This window comes from Mobula hypostoma, chromosome 1 (genome assembly GCF_963921235.1).
Source record: "Mobula hypostoma chromosome 1, sMobHyp1.1, whole genome shotgun sequence".
NCBI lineage: Eukaryota > Metazoa > Chordata > Chondrichthyes > Myliobatiformes > Myliobatidae > Mobula > Mobula hypostoma.
Genome location: NC_086097.1, coordinates 255452312 through 255473869, shown reverse-complemented (window position 1 = coordinate 255473869; position 21558 = coordinate 255452312).

Here is a 21558-nt window from a genome sequence, read left to right as displayed (position 1 = left end):
GCCATCTCCTCCAGTTCCATACACACTTTTCCACTGTCACACTTGATTGGTCCTATTCTCTCACGTCTTATCCTCTTGCTCTTCACATACTTGTAGAATGCCTTGGGGTTTTCCTTAATCCTGTTTACCAAGGGCTTCTCGTGGCCCCTTCTGGCTCTTCTAATTTCATTCTTAAGCTCCTTCCTGCTAGCCTTATAATTTTTGAGATCTCTTATCATTACCAAGTTTTTTGAACCTTTCCTTAGCTTTTCTTTTCAACTAATTCTAGATTTTCAACTGCCTTTGTACACCACGGTTCCTGTACCCTACCATCTTTTCCCTGTCTGATTCAAACGTACCTGTGCAGAATGCCATGCAAATATCCCCTGAACACTTGCCACAGTTCTGCCATACATTTCCCCAAGAACACCTGCTCCCAATCTATGCTTCCAAACTCCTGCCTAATAGCTTCATATTTCCCCTTATTCCAATTAAACGGTTTCCTAGCTTGTCTGTTCCTATCCCTCTCCAATGCCACGGTAAAGGAGATAGAATTGTGATCACTGTCTCCAAAATGCTCTCCCACTGAGAGACCTGACACTTGACCAGGTTCATTTCCAATGTCAGATCAAGTACAGCGTCTCCTCTAGTCAGCTTATCCACATACTGAGTCAGGAAACCTTCCTGAACATACCTAACAAACTCCACCCCATTTAAACCCCTCACTCCAGGGAGATGCCAATCAATATTGGGGAAATTAAAATCCCCCATAATGATAACACTTATTACTGCAGTTTTCCAGAATCTGTCTCCCTACCTGCTCCTCGATGTCCTTGTTACTATTGGGTGGTCTATATAAAAAAAACACCTAGTAGAGTTATTGACCCCTTCCTGTTTCTAACTTCCACCCACAGAGATCCAGTAGACAACCCCTCCATGACCGCTTCCTTTTCTGCAGCCGTGACACTACCCTGATCAGCAGTGCCACGCCCCCACCTCTTTTGCTGAAATGGCTAACATGAGGGGGCGTAGGTAAGGGGTGGGAAGCTCAAGGGGGATATTAGAGGAAGGTTTTTTACTCAGAGAGTGGTTGGTGCGTGGAATGCACTGCCTGAGTCAGTGCTGGAGGCAGATACACTAGTGAAGTTTAAGAGACTACTAGACGGTATACAGAGGCATTTAAGGTGGGGGGGGTTATATGGGAGGCAGGGTTTGAGGGTCGGCACAACATTATGGGCTGAATGGCCTGTACTGTGCTGTAAATTTCTATGTTCTATGAAGTTTCGAGGTACTTGGAGACTAATGATAAAGTAAGTCAAAGTCAGCATGGTTTCTGTAAAAGTAAATCCTGTCTGACTTTATCTGTTAGAATTCTTCAAGGATGTAACAATCAGGGTGGACAAAGGAGAGGCAGTGAATATCATTCGGATTTTCAGAAGGTGTTTGATAAGGTGCCACGCATAAGTCCATATAACCATATAACAAATACAGCACGGAAACAGGCCATCTCGGCCCTTCTAGTCCGTGCCGAAGGCTTACTCTCACCCAGTCCCACTGACCTGCACGCAGCACATAACCCTCCATTCTTTTCCTGTCCATATAGCTTTCCAATTTTACCTTAAATGACAATATCAAACCTGCCTCTACCACTTCTGCTGGAAGCTCGTTCCACACAGCTACCACTCTCTGAGTAAAGAAGTTCCCCCTGATGTTACCCCTAAACTTTTGCCCTTTAACTCTCAACTCATGTCCTCTTGTTTGAATCTCCCCCACTCTCAATGGAAAAAGCCTATCCATGTTAACTCTATCAATCCCCCTCGTAATTTTAAATACCTGTATTGTCCCCCCTCGACCTTCTATGCTCCAAAGAATAAAGACCCAACTTGTTCAACCTTTCTCTGTAACTTAGGAGATGAAACCCAGGTAACATTCCAGTAAATCTTCTCGGTGCTCTCTCTATTTTGTTGACATCTTTCCTATAATTCGGTGACCAGAACTGTACACAATACTCCAAATTTGGCCTTACCAATGCCTTGTACAATTTCAACATTGCATCCCAACTGCTATACTCAATGCTCTGATTTATAAAGGCCAGCATACCAAAAGCTTTCTTCACCACCCTATCCACATGAGATTCCACCTTCAGGGAACTATGCACCATTATTCCTAGATCCCTCTGTTCTACAGTAGCGGTCCCCAACCACCAGGCCGCGGACCGCTACCCGGCGGCAAAGCATGCGCTACCGGGCCGCGAAGAAACAATATGATTTGGTGATATGAGTCAGCTGCACCTTTCCTCATTCCGTCACGCCCACTGTTGAGCTATTACACATGCAAGGTTATTACCCATGCGTCATCCATGTCAGCGCGGGAAGAAGATCAACTCCTCGAACTTGCAAATGACAGCGGGCTGAAAAGTATGTTTCACATAACATCTCTGCAGGCATTCTGGATCAAAGTCGAGGCTAAATATCCTGAGATAGCCAGGACAACACTGAAAACGTTGCTTCTGGAGGAATAGAGTATAGGAGTAGGGATGTGATGTTGAGGCTCTATAAGGCGCTGGTGAGACCTCACTTGGAGTACTGTGGGCAGTTTTGGTCTCCTTATTTAAGAAAGGATGTGCTGACGTTGGAGAGGGTACTGAGAAGATTCACTAGAATGATTCCGGGAATAAGAGGGTTAACATATGAGGAACATTTGTCCGCTCTTGGACTGTATTCCTTGGAGTTTAGAAGAATGAGGGGAGACCTCACAGAAACATTTTGTACGTTGAAAGGCATGGACAGAGTGGATGTGGGAAAATTGTTTCCCATGATAGGGGAGGCTAGTACAAGAGGGCATGACTTAAGGATTGAAGGGCGCCCATTCAGAACAGAAATGCAAAGAAATTTTTTTAGTCAGAGGGTGATGAATCTATGGAATTTGTTGCCATGGGCAGCAATGGAGGCCAAGTCATTGGGTGTTTTTAGGAGGAGATTGATAGGTATCTGAGTAGCCAGGGCATCAAAGGTTATGGTGAGAAGGTGGGGGAGTGGGACTAAATGGGAGAATGGATCAGCTCATGATGGAATGGCAGAGCAGACTCGATGGGCCGAATGGCCGATTTCTACTCTTTTGTCTTATGGTCTTATTTCCAACATATCTCTGCAAAGAAAACCAAATTGCGGAATAGACTGGACATAAGGAACCCCCTTCGAGTATCGCTGTCTCCCGTCACCCTTCGATGGGACCATCTTGTTGCAGGGAAACAAGCCCAGGGCTCCCACTGATTCAGCAATATTGGTGTATTGCAATGATTTTATATGTTCATACGGGGAAAATATGTGCTGTGTGTTTAATATCCAAACGTTACTTAAAATGTTATGATGCTATTGACTTATAAGTGACTTATATAACCATATAACAATTACAGCACGGAAACAGGCCACGTCTGCCCTTCTAGTCCATGCCGAACGCTACTCTCACCTAGTCCCACTGACCTGCACTCAGCCCATAACCCTCCATTCCTTTCCTGTCCATATACCTATCCAATTTTTCTTTAAATGATAATATCGAACCTGCCTCTACCACTTCTACTGGAAGTTCGTTCAACACTTACTTCAAGCTCCCCTGTCTATATTCACGCAAGGAAAATATGCACTGTGTTTAATATTAAATTTGTTAGATAAACCCTTTTAGAAACAAAATTGAGTGTATTAGCCATTTATCACTGATATTCCGGTCGTCATTAACACCTCCCCTCCCCCACAGAATCGCCAAAAATGATTTGTAGAAAAAATCGGCACGTACATGCATGCGCAAATCACACATGCGCACTGGTGCCCACGCAAGGCTTCATGGTCATTGTAGTCTCGGGGTAAACAACGTATTTGACTGCTTCTCTTGTCCGTTGGCAACCCTACCCCCCGGTCAGACGGTTCGCAAGAATATTGTCAATATGAAACCGGTCCACACTGCAAAAAAGGATGGGGACCCCTGTTCTACAGCATTCTTCAATGCCCTACCATTTACCATGTATGTCCTATTTTGATTAGTCCTACCAAAATGTAGCACCTCACATTTATCAGCATTAAACTTCATTTGCCATCTTTTAGCCCACTCTTCTAACTGGCCTAAATCTCTCTGCAAGCTTTGAAATCCTTTAGATTCTGAAGACACGCAGTCCTCTTTTATTGTCGTTTCGTAATGCATGCATTAAGAAATGATACAATATTTCCTCCGGTGTGATATCACAAAACACAGGACGGACCAAGGCTGAAAAAACTAACAAAACCACATAATTATAACATAGAGTTACAACAGTGCAACAATACCATAACTTGATGAAGAACGGTCCATAAGCACAGTAGAAAGTTCAAAGTCTCTCAAATGCCCCACATCTCACGCAGACAGGAGAAGGAAGAAAAACTCTCCCTGCTATGCCTGACCACAGTCCTACTCTGAATCGTCCGAAAACTTCGAGCCTCCGAACAGCTCTCTGACACCGAGTACCAAGCACCATCTCTATCCAAGTGATTCGACCTCAATCTCGGTCGCCAACAGCAGGCAAAGCCGGGAATTTTGAGACCTTCCCTCCGGAAGATTCACGATCGCGCAGTAACGACAGCAGCGAACGGGTGTTTCAGAAATTTCTCCAGATGTTCCTCTGTGCTTTCACGTCTGTCTCCATCAAATCAGAATTGTCCACGGCCCCTATTTAACGGATACGATATCATTTTTCACTGGAGGGCTGCGTAGGCGCGGCGCACTGCACTCTCTCCTCCCGCCAACTTCCGACCTGCTTCATTATCCACAACTCCACCTATCTTAGTATCACCTGCATACTTACTAATCCAATTTACAACCCCATCATCCAGATCATTAATATATATGACAAACAACATTGGACCCAGTACAGATCCCTGAGGCACACCACTAGTCACTGGTCTCCAATCTGACAAACAGTTATCCACCACTACGTTCTGGCGTCTCCCATCCAGCCACTGCTGAATCCATTTTACTACTTTAATATTAATACCTAACGATTGAACCTTCCTAACTAACCTTCCGTGTGGAACCTTTTCAAAGGCCTTACTGAAGTCCATATAGACAACATCCACCGCTTTACCTTCGTCAACTTTCCTAGTAATCTCTTCAAAAAATTCAATAAGATTTGTCAAACATGACCTTCCACGCACAAATCCATGTTGACTGTTCCTAATCAGACCCTGTCTATCCCGATAATTATATATACCATCTCTAAGAATACTTTCCATCAATTTACCCACCACTGATGTCAAACTCACTGGCCAATAATTGCTAGGTTTACTCTTAGAACCCTTTTAAAACAATAGAACAACATGAGCAATACGCCAATCCTCTGGTACCATCCCCATTTCTAAAAACATTTGAAATATTTCTGTCAGAGCCCCTGCTATTTCTACACTAATTTCCCTCAATGTCCGAGGGAATGTCCTGTCAGGACCCAGAGACTTATCCACTTTTATATTCCTTAAAAGCACCAGTACTTCCTCTTCTTTAATCATCATAGTTACCATAACTTCCCTATCTGTTTCCCTTACCTTACACAATTCAATATCCTTCTCCTTAGTGAATACCGAAGAAAAGAAATTGTTCAAAATCTTCCCCCATCTCTTTTGGTTCCACACATTGCTGTCCACTCTGATTCTCTAAGGGACCAATTTTATCCCTCACTATCCTTTTGCTATTAATATAACTGTAGAAACCCCTTGGATTTATTTTCACCTTACTTGCCAAAGCAACCTCGTATCTTCTTTCAGCTTTTCTAATTTGATTACTATTTTAATTGGTTCAACACAAAATTGTAGGCTGAAGGCTCTGTTCCTGTGCGGTACTGATTGATCAATGTGGATTGCAACAACTCTCGAGAAAAGGACCCATTGCTGTCTCCTTGGGAAACCACTGGGAAAAGAGTGCTTACATATGTGCATTTAGAACAAATGCAAGGGAGAAGGAGAGGGGAAAATTCAACACGGGTGGGCTGAGACCTGCAGAATGAAGGCAAAAAAAGCCCACATACTAGTGGATGGTAAAGGTTGTTTCTGTATTGCAAGATTCACTGTAATTACTGGCAATGTTGATCTGTCAGTTAAATTACTCCGAACAATGGCTTAGAGTATAAAATGTGAAAGTAATTGTCTCTTCTATAATTTTTGCTGACACCAAGACACACCTGTCTGTTTGTTCGACTACACAATTACCACTCTCTCTGTGACTGTTTCACCCTATAGGAGCAGAACATAATATGCACAGCATGTGTGCTTCAACATTTTTCTTTAAAAAGAATTCTTGAACTATCAGTCTCCACCCCCATCATCATCATTATTATATGCTGTGTGCATGACGTGGGTGATCATGGTCTTTAACCCTGATTGTTCTTGGCAATCTCCACCACCAAGATGGACAAAAGCAATAGGTGTTATCCCCAGTTAGATGGTGGGGATACCCCGAGGTTCTTTCTCCATATTAATGGCTGTCTCAGAAATACGACATTATTCCTTCATTGTTTTGGACCTTTTCTGAATGTAGATCCAGATTAATTTATTTTCAAACACACCAAGGTGCAGTAAAATTCACGTGTAATCCACAGTATACAGAGTAGTGATAAATACAAAAAGCTACTGTAATAACCAGTGCGAAATAGCAGAATGGCTAGAGTTCGAGGAACAAGGAATTAAATGATGAGATTGTCGATGAACCTTTTAGAGTAAAGATGGCTGGGAGATACTTTGATCAATGTGAGAAGTGTGCTTGTGGGTTTAGATAAAGTAGTTGAAAATGTGCCCATATCTCCATGGTTCATGGACCAGAGAGCTCAGGTCAAATGATGGGCAAACTGTATAAAGGGAAAATAGTTTTTGAATGCAGAGAGTAGTTATGATTTGAGAGTAGTCATGTCAATGCTAACACTAATGTGAATTCGATAGACAATTAGGAAAAATAAATTTCCCTTTAAGAAAAGGGTACAGGAATATGGCTCATTAGTGGCTTAACTACTATGCCTGTGGCATGGCAAATCATAGAAACATAGAAAATAAGTTCAGGAGTAGGCCATTCGGCCCTTCAAGCCTGCACCGCCATTCAGTACGATCATGGCTGATCATCCAACTCAGAACCCTGTACCAGCCTTCCCCCCATACCCCCGATCCCTTTAGCCACAACTTCCTCTTAAATATAGCCAATGAAATGGCCTCGACTGTTTCCTGTGACAGAGAATTCCACAGATTCACCACTCTCTGTGTGAAGAAGTTTTTCCTAATCTCGGTCCTAAAAGGCATCCCCTTTATCCTCAAACTGTGACCCCTCGTTCTGGACTTCCCCAACATCGGGAACCATCTTCCTGCATCTAGCCTGTCCAATCCCTTTAGGATTTTATATCTTTCAATAAGATCCCCCCTCAATCTTCTAAATTCCAACGAGTATAAGCCTAGTTGATCCAGTCTTTCATCATATGAAAGTCCTGCCATCCTAGGAATCAATCTGGTGAACCTTCTTTGTACTCCCTCTATGGCAAGAATGTCTTTCCTCAGATTAGGGGACCAAAACTGCACACAATACTCCAGGTGTGGTCTCACCAAGGCATTGTACAACTGCAGTAGTACCTCCCTGCTCCTGTACTCGGATCCTCTTGTTATGAAGGCCAGCATACTATTTGCCTTTTTCACCGCCTGCTGTACCTGCATGCCCACTTTCAATGACTGGTATATAATGACACCCAGGTCTCGTTGCACCTCCCCTTTTCCTAATCGGCCACCACTCAGATAATAATCTGTTTTCTGTTCTTGCATAACCTCACATTTATCCACATTAAATTGCATCTGCCATGAATTTGCCCACTCACCTAACCTATCCAAGTCACCCTGCATCCTCTTAGCATCCTCCTCACAGCTAACACTGCCGCCCAGCTTCATGTCGTCTGCAAACTTGGAGATGCTGCATTTAATTCCCTCGTCTAAGTCATTAATATATATTGTAAACAACTGGGGTCCCAGCACTGAGCCTTGCGGTACCCCACTAGTCACTGCCTGCCGTTCTGAAAAGGTCCCGTTTATTCCCACTCTTTGCTTCCTGTCTGCCAACCAATTCTCTATCCACATCAATACCTTACCCCCAATACCGTGTGCTTTAAGTTTGCACACTAATCTCCTGTGTGGGACCTTGTCAAAAGCCTTTTGAAAATCCAAATATACCACATCCACTGGTTCTCCCCTATCCACTCTACTAGTTACATCCTCAAAAAATTCTGAGATTCGTCAGACATGATTTTCCTTTCACAAATCCATGTTGATTTTGTCCGATGATTTTACCGCTTTCCAAATGTGCTGTTATCACATCTTTGATAACTGACTCCAGCATTTTCCCCACCACCGATGTTAGGCTAACCGGTCTATAATTCCCCGGTTTCTCTCTCCCTCCTTTTTTTAAAAAGTGGGGTTACATTAGCCACCCTCCAATCCTCAGGAACTAGTCCAGAATCTAGAGTTTTGAAAAATTATCACTAATAGAACATAGAACACAGAATAGTACAGCACAGTACAGGCCCTTCGGCCCTCAATGTTGTGCCGACCCTCAAACCCTGCCTCCCATATAAGCCCCCACCTTAGATTTCTCCATATACCTGTCTAGTAGTCTCTTAAACTTCACTAGTGTATCTGCCTCCACCACTGACTCAGGCAGTGCATTCCACGCACCAACCACTCTCTGAGTAAAAAACCTTCCTCTAATATCCCCCTTGAACTTGCCACCCCTTACCTTAAAGCCATGTCCTCTTGTATTGAGCAGTGGTGCCCTGGGGAAGAGGCACTGGCTATCCACTTTATCTATTCCTCTTATTATCTTGTACACTTCTATCATGTCTCCTCTCATCCTCCTTCTCTCCAAAGAGTAAAGCTCCCTTAATCTCTGATCAAAATGCATGCTTTCTAAACCAGGCAGCATCCTGGTAAGTCTCCTCTGTACCCTTTCCAATGCTTCCACATCCTTCCTATAGTGAGGCGACCAGAACTGGACAATCAAGTCTCGGCCTGAAACGTCGACTGCACCTCTTCCTACAGATGCTGCCTGGCCTGCTGCGTTCACCAGCAACTTTGATGTGTGTTGCTGACAGTACTCCAAGTGTGGCCTAACCAGAGTTTTATAGAGCTGCATCATTACATCGCGACTCTTAAACTCTATCCCTCGACTTATGAAAGCTAACACCCCATAAGCTTTCTTAACTACCCTATCTACCTGTGAGGCAACTTTCAGGGATCTGTGGACATGTACTCCGAGATCCCTCTGCTCCTCCACACTACCAAGTATCCTGCCATTTACTTTGTACTCTGCCTTGGAGTTTGTCCTTCCAAAGTGTACCACCTCACACTTCTCCAGGTTGAACTCCATCTGCCACTTCTCAGTCCACTTCTGCAACCTATCAATGTCTCTCTGCAATCGTTGACAATCATCTACACAATCTACAACACCACTAACCTTTGTGTCGTCTGCAAACTTGCCACCCCACCCTTCTACCCCCACATCCAGGTCGTTAATAAAAATCACGAAAAGTAGAGGTCCCAGAACACACCCTTGTGGGACACTACTAGTCACAATCCTCCAATCTGAATGTACTCCCTCCACCACCACCCTCTGCCTTCGGCAGGCAAGCCAATTCTGAATCCACCTGGCCAAACTTCCCTGGATCCCATGCATTCTAACTTTCTGAATAAGCCTACCGTGTGGAACCTTGTCAAATGCCTTACAAATGTCCTCCAGATAGATCACATCCACTGCACTACCCTCATCTATATGCCTGGTCACCTCCTCAAAGAACTCTATCAACCTTGTTAGACACGATCTGCCCTTCACAAAGCCAAGCTGACTGTCCCTGATCAGACCATGATTCTCTAAATGCCCAGAGATCCTATCTCTAAGAATCTTTTCCAACAGCTTTCCCACCACAGACGTAAGGCTCACTGGTCTACAATTACCTGGACTATCCCTACTACCTTATTTGAACAAGGGAACAACACTCGCCTCCCTCCAATCCCCCGGTACCATTCCCGTGGACAACGAGGACATAAAGATCCTAGCCAGAGACTCGCCTGGGGAATATTCCGTCAGGCCCCGGGGACTTATCTGTCCTAATGTATTTTAACAACTCCAACACCTCCTCTCCCTTAATATCAGCATGCTTCAGAACATCAACCTCACTCATATTGTCCTCACCATTATCAAGTTCCCTCTCACTGGTGAATACCGAAGAGAAGTATTCATTGAGGACCTCACTCACTTCCACAGCCTCCAGGCACATCTTTCCACCTTTATCTCTAATCGATCCTACCTACACTCCTGTCATCCTTTTTTTCTTCACATAATTGAAGAATGCCTTGGGGTTTTCCTTTACCCTACTCGCCAAGGCCTTCTCATGCACCCTTCTTGCTCTTCTCAGCCCCTTCTTAAGCTCCTTTCTTGCTTCCCTATGTTCCGCAATAGACCCATCTGATCCTTGCTTCCTAAACCTCATGTATGCTGCCTTCTTCCACCTGACTAGATTTTCCACCTCACTTGTCACCCATGGTTCCTTCACCCTACCATTCTTTATCTTCCTCACCGGGACAAATTTATCCCTTACATCCTGCAAGAGATCTCTAAACATCGACCACATGTCCATAGTACATTTCCCTGCAAAAACATCATCCCAATTCACACCCGCAAGTTCTAGCCTTATAGTCTCATAATTTGCCTTTCCCCAATTGAAAATTTCCTGTCCTCTTTGATTCTATCCTTTTCCATGATAATTATAAAGGCCAGGGAGTGGTGGTCACTGTATCCCAGATGCACACCCACTGAGAGATCTGTGACCTGACCCGGTTCATTACCTAGTACTAGATCTCGTATGGCATTCCCCCTGGTCGGCCTGTCCACATACTGTGACAGGAATCCATCCTGGACACACTTAAACTCTGCCCCATCTAAACCCTTGGAACTAATCAGGTGCCAATCAATATTAGGGAAGTTAAAGTCACCCATGATAACAACCCTGTTATTTTTGCAGCTTTCCAAAATCTGCCTCCCAATCTGCTCCTCTGTGTCTCTGCTGCTACCAGGGGGCCTATAGAATACCCCCAGTAGAGTAACTGCTACCTTCCTGTTCCTGACTTCCACCCATATTGACTCAAAAGAGGATTCTGCTACATTACCCACCCTTTCTGTAGCTGTAGTAGTATCCCTGACCAGTAATGCCACCCCTCCTCCTCTTCCCCCCACCTCTCTATCCCCTTTAAAGCACTGAAATCCAGGAATATTGAGAATCCATTCCTGCCCTGGTGCCAGCCAACTCTCTGTAATGGCCACTACATCATAATTCCATGTATGTGTCCAAGCTTTCAGTTCATCACCTTTGTTCCTGATGCTTCTTGCATTGAGGTACAAACATTTCAGCCCTTCTACCTTACTGTCTTTACACCGTTTATTCTGCTTCTCTTTCCTCAAAGCCTCTCTGTATGTTAGATCTGGCTTTACTCCATGCACTTCTTTCACTGCTCTATCGCTCTGGGTCCCATCCCCCTTGCAAATTAGTTTAAACCCTCCCGAACCATGCTAGCAAACCTACCTGCAAGGATATTGCTCCCCCTCGAGTTCAGGTGCAACCCATCCAATCTGTACAGGTCCCACCTTCCCCAGAACAGATCCCAATGATCTAAAAATCTAAAACCCTGCTCCCTGCAACAACTCCTCAGCCACGCATTCCATAGAAACCATGGAAACTACAGCACAGAAACAGGCCTTTTGGCCCTTCTTGGCTGTGCCGAACCATTTTCTGCCTAGTCCCACTGATCAGCACGCGGACCATATCCCTCCATACACCTCCCATCCATGTATCTGTCCAATTTATTTTTAAATGTTACAAAAGAACCCGCATTTACCACCTCGTTTGGCAGCTCATTCCATACTCCCACCACTCTCTGTGTGAAGAAGCCCCCCGCTAATGTTCCCTTTAAACTTTTCCCCCCTCACCCTTAACCCATGTCCTCTGGTTTTTTTCTCCCCTTGCCTCAGTGGAAAAAGCCTGCTTGCATTCACTCTATCTATACCCATCATAATTTTATATACCTCTATCAAATCTCCCCTCATTCTTCTATGCTCCAGGGAATAAAGTCCTAACCTATTCAACCTTTCTCTGTAACTGAGTTTCTCAAGTGCCGGCAACATCCTTGTAAACCTTCTCTGCACTCTTTCAACCTTATTTATATCCTTCCTGTAATTTGGTGACCAAAACTGAACACAATACTCCAGATTCGGCCTCACCAGTGCCTTATACAACCTCATCATAACATTCCAGCTCTTATACTCAATACTTTGATTAATAAAGGCCAATGTACCAAAAGCTCTCTTTACGACCCTATCTACCTGTGACGATACTTTTAGGGAATTTTGTATCTGTATTCCCAGATCCCTCTGTTCCACTGCACTCCTCAGTGCCTTACCATTAACCCTGTATATTCTACGTTGGTTTGTCCTTCCAACGTGCAATACCTCACACTTGTCAGTATTAAACTCCATCTGCCATTTTTCAGCCCATTTTCCCAGCCGGTCCAAGACCCTCTGCAGGCTCTGAAAACCTTCCTCACTGTCTACTACACCTCCAATCTTTGTATCATCAGCAAACTTGCTGATCCAATTTACTACATTATCATCCAGATCATTGATATAGATGACAAATAACAATGGACCCAGCACTGATCCCTGTGGCACACCACTAGTCACAGGCCTCGACTCAGAGAAGCAATTCTCTACCACCACTCTCTGGCTTCTTCCACTGAGCCAATGATAATCCAATTTACCACCTCTCCATGTATACCTAGCGACTGAATTTTCCTAACTAACCTCCCATGCGGGACCTTGTCAAAGGCCTTACTGAAGTCCATGTAGACAATATCCACTGCCTTCCCTTCATCCACTTTCCTGGTAACCTCCTCGAAAAACTGCAACAGATTGGTCAAACATGACCTACCACGCACAAAGCCATGTTGACTCTCCCTAATAAGCCCCTGTCTGTTCAAATGCTTGTAGATTCTGTCTCTTAGTACTCCCTCCAATAACTTACCTACTACTGACGTTAAACTCACCGGCCTATAATTTCCCGGATTACTTTTCGATCCTTTTTTAAACAACGGAACAAAATGAGCCACCCTCCAATCCTCCGGCACTTCACCCGTAGACAGCGACATTTTAAATATTTCTGCCAGGACCCCCGCAATTTCAACACTAGTCTCCTTCAAGGTCCGAGGGGACACCCTGTCAGGTCCCAGGGATTTATCCACTTTAATTTTCCTCAAGACAGCAAGCACCTCCTCCTTTTCAATCTGTACAGTTTCCATGGTCTCACTACTTGATTCCCTCAATTCCATAGATTTCATGCCAGCTTCCTTAGTAAATATAGACGCAAAAAACCTATTTAAGATCTCCCCCATTTCCTTTGGTTCCACACAAAGCCGACCACTCTGATCTTCAAGAGGACCAATTTTATCCCTTACAATCCTTTTGCTCTTAATATACTTGTAAAAGCTCTTTGGATTATCCTTCATTTTGACTGCCAAGGCAACCTCATGTCTTCTTTTAGCCCTCCTGATTTCTTTCTTAAGTATTTTCTTGCACTTCTTATACTCCTCAAGCACCTGATTTACCCCCTGTTTCCTATACATTTCATACAACTCCCTCTTCTTCTTTATCAGAGTTGCAATATCCCTTGAGAACCAAGGTTCCTTATTCCTATTTAATTTGCCTTTAATCCTGACAGGAACATACAAACTCTGCACTCTCAAAATTTCCCCTTTGAAGGCTTCTCACCTACCAATCAGATCTTTGCCAGAGAACAACCTGTCCCAATCCACGCTTTTTAGATCCTTTCTCATTTCTTCAAATTTGGCCTTCTTCCAGTTCAGAACCTCAACCCTCGGACCAGATCTATCCTTGTCCATGATCAAATTGAAACTAATGGTGTTATGATCACTGGAACCAAAGTGCTCCCCTACACAGACTTCCGTCACTTGCCCTAATTCGTTACCTAACAGGAGATCCAATATTGCATCCCCTCTGGTTGGTCCCTCTATATATTGATTTAGAAAACTTCTCTGAACACATTTTACAAACTATAATCCATCTAGACCCCTAACAGTATGGGAGTCCCAATCAATGTATGGAAAATTAAAATCCCCTACCACCACAACTTTATGTTTCCTGCAGTTGCCTGCTATCTCTCTGCAGATTTGCTCTTCCAAGTCTCGTTGACTATTGGGTGGTCTGTAATACAATCCCACTAATGTGGCCATACCTTTCCTGTTTCTCAGCTCCACCCATAAGGACTCAGTAGACAAGCCCTCTAATCTGTCCTGCCTGAGCACTGCTGCAATATTTTCCCTAAAAAGCAATGCTACTCCCCCACCTTTCATTCCTCTGCCATCTCCTCCAATTCTTACCATCTCTGTCACGTAGCACTGGCAGCATCCTGAGAACGTCACCCTTGAGGTCCTGTTCTTCAGCCTTCTGCCTAATTCCCGAAACTCACACTTCAGGACCTCATCCTTCTTCCTGCCTATGTCGTTGGTCCCAACATGTATCACGACTTCTGGTTGCTTTCCCTCTCGTACCAGGAGGTCGTGCACCCGGTCAGAGAATCCCGGACCCTGGCACCCAGGAGGCAACAAACCATGCGGGTGTCCTTCTCACGTCCACAAAATCTCCTGTCTGCTCCGCTGACTGTAGAGTCTCCAATGACGACAGCTCTCCTCTTCTCCGTCCCACCCTTCTGCACCACAGGGTCAGACTCAGTGCCGGAGGCCCTGCCACCGTGGCTCACACCTGGTCGGTCGTCCCCGCCAACAGTATCCAGGACGGTAAACTTATTATTCAGGGGAATGGCTACAGGGGTGCTCTGCACTACCTGTCTGCTCACCTTCACTTTCCCCCCTCTGACTGTCACCCAACGACCTGCTTCCGACAGCCTAGGTGTGACTACCTCCCTGTAGCTCTCAACTATGACTGCCTCATTCTCCCTTATGAGTCGAAGGTCATCCAGCTGCTGCTCCAGATTCCTTACACGATCGTCCAGATTGCCCAGCCGTATGCACTTCTGGCAGATGTGACTCTGCGGGAGAGAGGCGTTCCCCCAATACTGCCACATCTCACATGAGAGGCACATCACCGTCTCAGGAGACATTGTAAAATCTAACTGCGAGCTAGCTTGTCCTCCGCCTCTTCTCGTCGAAGCCTCTCGAGGCAAAGCCTCAAGCTCCACTCCTTCACTGTCCCACTCATGCACTGGCATCCACTATTTCTTGGGCTACTTCCTTAAGATCTCTGGGATGCAGACCATCTGGCCCTGAGGATTTATCTGCCTTTAATCCCTTCAATTTACCTAACACCACTTCCCTACTAACATGTATTTCCCTCAGTTCCTCCATCTCACGAGACCCTCTGTCCCCTACTATTTCTGGAAGATTATTTATGTCCTCCTTCGTGAAGACAGAACCAAAGTAGTTATTCAACTGGTCTGCCATGTCCTTGCTCCCCATAATCAATTCACCTGTTTCTGTCTGTAGGGGACCTACATTTGTCTTAACTAATCTTTTTCTTTTCACATATCTATAAAAGCTTTTACAGTCAGTTTTTATGTTCCCTGCCAGTTTTCTCTCATAATCTTTTTTCCCTTTCCTAATTAAGCCCTTTGTCCTCTTCTGCTGGACTCTGAATTTCTCCCAGTCCTCAGGTGAGCCACTTTTTCTGGCTAACTTATATGCTTCTTCTTTGGAATTGATACTATCCCTAATTTCCCTTGTCAGCCACGGGTGCACTACCTTCCCTGATTTATTCTTTTGACAAACTGGGATGAGCAATTGTTGTAGTTCATCCATGCGATCTTTAAATGCTTGCCATTGCATATCCACCGTCAACCCTTAAGTATCATTTGCCAGTCTATCTTAGCTAATTCACGTCTCATACCTTCAAGGTTACCCTTCTTTAAGTTCAGAACCTTTGTTTCTGAATTAACTATGTCACTCTCCATCTTAATTAACCCTTCCTCATTGCTCAATACCCAGTCTAGAATAGCCTGCTCTCTAGTTGGTTCCTCGACATGTTAGGTCAAAAGACCATTCGGATACATTCCAAGAAATTCTCTTCTTCAGCACCCTTAGCAATTTGGTTCACCCAATCTATATGTAGATTGAAGTCACCCGTTATAACTGCTGTTCCTTTATTGCACGCATTCCTAATTTCCATGATTCTATCAGAATCCTCAGGGTCAACCTAGTGGCATTGAGGGGCTACCTAGACCACAGGACAGTAGAGCAAATTGCCAACAGGAGTGTCATTTGCTGAGCTGTGGTGGAGACATTTAGGAGGTTCAAGGTAAAGAAAGTAATGCTTTAACAGGATTCCCTCCATTGGTCGGGGCTGACAGTGGATTTTGTGTATGAGTTGTCTATGTTCAAAGTAAATTTGCCATGAAACTACATATATGTCACCATATAGTAGCCTGAGATTCATTATTTAATGGGTATACTCAGTAAATCCATAATAGAACAATAACCATAAAAAGAGTCAATGAAAGACCACATCAATTTAGGCATTAATCAAGTCAAGTCAAGTCAAGTCAAGTCACTTTTTATTCTCATTTCATAGAAACATAGAAACATAGAAAATAGATGCAGGAGTAGGCCATTCGGCCCTTTGAGCCTGCACCGCCATTTATTATGATCATGGATGATCATCCAACTCAGAACCCCGCCCAGCCTTCCCTCCATACCCCCTGACCCCCGTAGCCACAAGGGCCATATCTAACTCCCTCTTAAATATAGCCAATGAACTGGCCTCAACTGTTTCCTGTGGCAGAGAATTCCACAGATTCACCACTCTCTGTGTGAAGAAGTTTTTCCTAATCTCGGTCCTAAAAGGCTTCCCCTCTATCCTCAAACTGTGGCCCCTCGTTCTGGACTTCCCCAACATTGGGAACAATCTTCCTGCATCTAGCCTGTCCAATCCCTTTAGGATCTTATACGTTTCAATCAGATCCCCCCTCAATCTTCTAAATTCCAACGAGTACAAGCCCAGTTCATCCAGTCTTTCTTCATATGAAAGTCCTGCCATCCCAGGAATCAATCTGGTGAACCTTCTTTGTACTCCCTCTATGACAAGGATGTCTTTCCTCAGATTAGGGGACCAAAACTGCACACAATACTCCAGGTGTGGTCTCACCAAGGCCTTGTACAACTGCAGTAGTACCTCCCTGCTCCTGTACTCGAATCCTCTCACTATAAATGCCAGCATACCATTCACCTTTTTCACCGCCTGCTGTACCTGCATGCCCACTTTCAATGACTGGTGTATAATGACACCCAGGTCTCGTTGCACCTCCCCTTTTCCTAATCGGCCACCATTCAGATAATAATCTGTTTTCCTATTTTTGCCACCAAAGTGGGTAACTTCACATTTATCCACATTAAATTGCATCTGCCATGAATTTGCCCACTCACCTAACCTATCCAAGTCACCCTGCATCCTCTTAGCATCCTCCTCACTGCTAACACTGCCACCCAGCTTCGTGTCATCCGCAAACTTGGAGATGCTGCATTTAATTCCCTCATCCAAGTCATTAATATATATTGTAAACAACTGGGGTCCCAGCACTGAGCCTTGCGGTACCCAACTAGTCACTGCCTGCCATTCTGAAAAGGTCCCGTTTATTCCCATTCTTTGCTTCCTGTCTGCTAACCAATTCTCCACCCACACCGATACCTTAACCCCAATACCGTGTGCTTTAAGTTTGCACACTAATCTCCTGTGTGGGACCTTGTCAAAAGCCTTTTGAAAATCCAAACATACCACATCCACTGGTTCTCCCCTATCCACTCTACTAGTTGCATCCTCAAAAAATGCTATGAGATTCGTCAGACATGATTTTCCTTTCACAAATCCATGCTGACTTTATCCGATCATTTCACCGCTTTCCAAATGTGCTGTTATCACATCCTTGATAACTGACTCCAGCAGTTTCCCCACCACCGACGTTAGGCTAACCGGTCTATAATTCCCCGCTTTCTCTCTCCCTCCTTTTTTAAAAAGTGGGGTTACATTAGCCACCCTCCAATGCTCAGGAACTAGTCCAGAATCTAACGAGTTTTGAAAAATTATCACTAATGATCCACTGTTTCTTGGGCTACTTCCTTAAGCACTCTAGGATGCAGACCATCTGGCCCTGGGGATTTATCTGCCTTCAATCTCTTCAATTTACCTAACACCACTTCCCTACTAACATGTATTTCACTCAGTTCCTCCATCTCACTGGACCCGCTGTCCCTTACTATTTCTGGAAGATTATTTATGTCCTCCTTAGTGAAGACAGAACCAAAGTAATTATTCAATAGGTCTGCCATGTCCTTGCTCCCCATAATCAATTCACCTGTTTCCGTCTGCAGGGGACCTACATTTGTCTTTACCAGTCTTTTCCTTTTTACATATCTATAAAAGCTTTTACAGTCCGTTTTCATGTTCCCTGCCAGTTTTCTCTCATAATCTTTTTTCCCCTTCCTAATTAAGCCCTTTGTCCTCCTCTGCTGAACTCTGAATTTCTCCCAGTCCTCAGGTGAGCCACTTTCTCTGGCTAATTTGTATGCTTCTTTGGAATTGATACTACCCCTAATTTCTCTTGTCAGCCACGGGTGCACTACCTTCCTTGATTTATTCTTTTGCCAAACTGGGATGAACAATTGTTGTAGTTCATCCATGCAACCTTTAAATGCTTGCCATTGCATATCCACCGTCAATCCTTTAAGTGTCATTTGCCAGTCTACGAGACAAAGTTTTTCAGGACCATGGTGCTACATGAAACAATACAAAAACTACACTGAACTACGTAAAACAACACAAAAACTACACTGGACTACAGACCCACCCAGGACTGCATAAAGTGCACAAAACAGTGCAGGCATTACAATAAATAATAAACAAAACAATAGACACAGTAGAGGGCAGTAGGTTGGTGTCAGTCCAGGCTCCGGGTATTGAAGAGTCTGATGGCTTGGGGGAAGAAACTGTTACATAGTCTGGTCGTGAGAGCCCGAATGCTTCGGTGCCTTTTGCCAGATGGCAGGAGGGAGAAGAGTTTGTATGAGGGGTGCGTGGGGTCCTTCATAATGTTGCTGGCTTTACAGATGCAGCATGTGGTGTAAATGTCTCTAATGACAGGAAGAGAGACCCTGATGATCTTCTCAGCTGACCTCACTATCCACTGCAGGGTTTTGTGATCCGAGATGGTGCAATTTCCGAACCAGGCAGTGACGCAGCTGCTCAGGATGCTCTCAATACAACCTCTGTAGAATGTGGTGAGGATGGGGGGTGGGAGATGGACTTTTCTCAGCTTTTGCAGAGAATAGCGACGCCTCTGGGCTTTCTTTGCTATGGAGCTGGTGTTGAGGGGCCAGGTGAGAATCTCCGCCAGGTGAACACCAAGAAATTTGGTACTCTTAACGATCTCAATGGAGGAGCTGTCAATGTTCAGTGGAGAGTGGTCCACTGTGTAGAAGACACCAAACTGCAAATACAAAAAGAAAAATAATAACAATAAGTAAATACTGAGAACATAAGATGAAGAGTCCTGGTAAGTGAGTCCATTGGTTGTGGGAACATTTCAAGGATGAGGTAAATGAAGCTGAGTGAAGTTATCCCCTTTGATTCAAGAGCCTAATGGTTGAGGGGTAATAAATGTCCCTAGGAAGTTAGAAGATTTGGAAGGTTTTAAAATGATGAGAGGCATTGATCATGTGGATAGTCAGAGGCTTTTTCCCGGGGCTGAAATGGGTAAAACAAGAGGGCATAGTTTTAAGGTGCTTGGAATTAGGTACAGAGGAGATGTTGGGGTAAGTTTTTTACACAGAGAGTGGTGAGTGCGTGGAATGGGCTGCCAGTGATGGTGGTGGAGGGTTTTTTAAGACACTCTTGGATAGGTACATGGCGCTGAGAAAAATAGAGGACTATGGATAACCCTGGGTAATACTATCCCTGACCAGTCATGCTACTCCCCCCACTTTCTACCTCCCATCTTATTCCTTTTAAAACACCTAAGCCCCAGTACCTGCATCAGCCAATCCCTCCAGCCAAGTTTCAGTAACGACCACAACATTGTAGTTCCACGTACTGATCCATGCTCTAGTTTGCAGGTGGAGGAGAAGATGGCGGCGCGACGCAGCGCGCGCGGCCATTTCGGTGGTGATGTCTGTTATTTGTCAAGTAGGTACCGTGCACAATTCTGATTTGATGGAGACAGACATCAGAGTATGGAGGAACATCTGGAGAAAGTTCTGAAATGCCCGCTTCACAATCGCTGTTACTGTGCGGTCCGGCATCTCCGGAGGAGAAGGCCCCGAATCCTTGGCTTTGCTTGTTTTGGTGGCCGGGCGAGGTCGAAGGCGCTCAGCAGAGGATGGCACTCGGGAGGCTGTATCGGAGGGGCTGGTGGGAGGCTCGATGTTTTTGGACGGATGGACTCAGTGTCGGCTGTGGTCGGCTGCTTCCAATGCATCGGCAGTTATTGCTGCCTGGAGGTTTATGGCAGGGAGTTTCTCCCTTTGCCGCCTGCTATCGGGGACTCGGGAGTCGATCGACTCGGGGACTTTGAGACTTTTTTTTACCGTGCTGTTCTTTATCAAATTATGGTATTGTTTTGCACTGCTGTAACTATATGTTATAATTATGTGGTTCTATCCGTGTTCATCTTTGGTTTGTCCTGTTTTTCTGTGATATCACTCTGGAGGAACATTGTATCATTTCTTAATGCATGCACGCATTTCTAAATGGCAATAAACAAGGACTGAGTGTTCTCATAATCTAAATCTAAATTCATCCCCTTTATTCCTAATTCTCCTAGAGTTGAAATAGACACATTTAGATTAGATTAGATTAGATTAGATTCAACTTTATTGTCATTGTGCTGAGTACAGATACAAAGCCAATGAAATGCAGTTAGCATCTAACCAGAAAAGCAAAGAATAGTGTTATTTACAAAATAACTGCAAATAAAAAGTAAGTGCTACAGCACACAAATATAAAAGTACTGAGACAGTACAATACGGGTGCAATACTGCTTAGCGCTGTGATGTGAGGTTCAGCAGGGTCACAGCCTCAGGGAAGAAGCTCTTCCTGTGCCCGCTGGTGCGGGAGCGGAGGCTCCTGTAGCGCCTACCGGATGGGAGGAGAGTAAAAAGTTCATGGTTAGAGTGAGAAGCATCCTTGATAATGCTTTTCACCCTGCCCAGGCAGTGTTTACGGTAGATGTTCTCAATGGTGGGCAATTGGGTGCCGATAATCGGCTGGGCAGTCTTCACCACACGCTGGAGTGCTTTGTGGTCCGATACGGGACAATTGCCATACCACACTGAGATGCATTTGGTGAGTATCCTCTCAATGGTACAGCGGTAAAAGTCCATCAGTATCCTGGGACAGAGGTGAGCTTTCTTGACGCTCTGCAGGAAATAAAGGCGCTATTGTGCCTTTTTGATCAGGATGGAGGAGTTCAGGGACCAG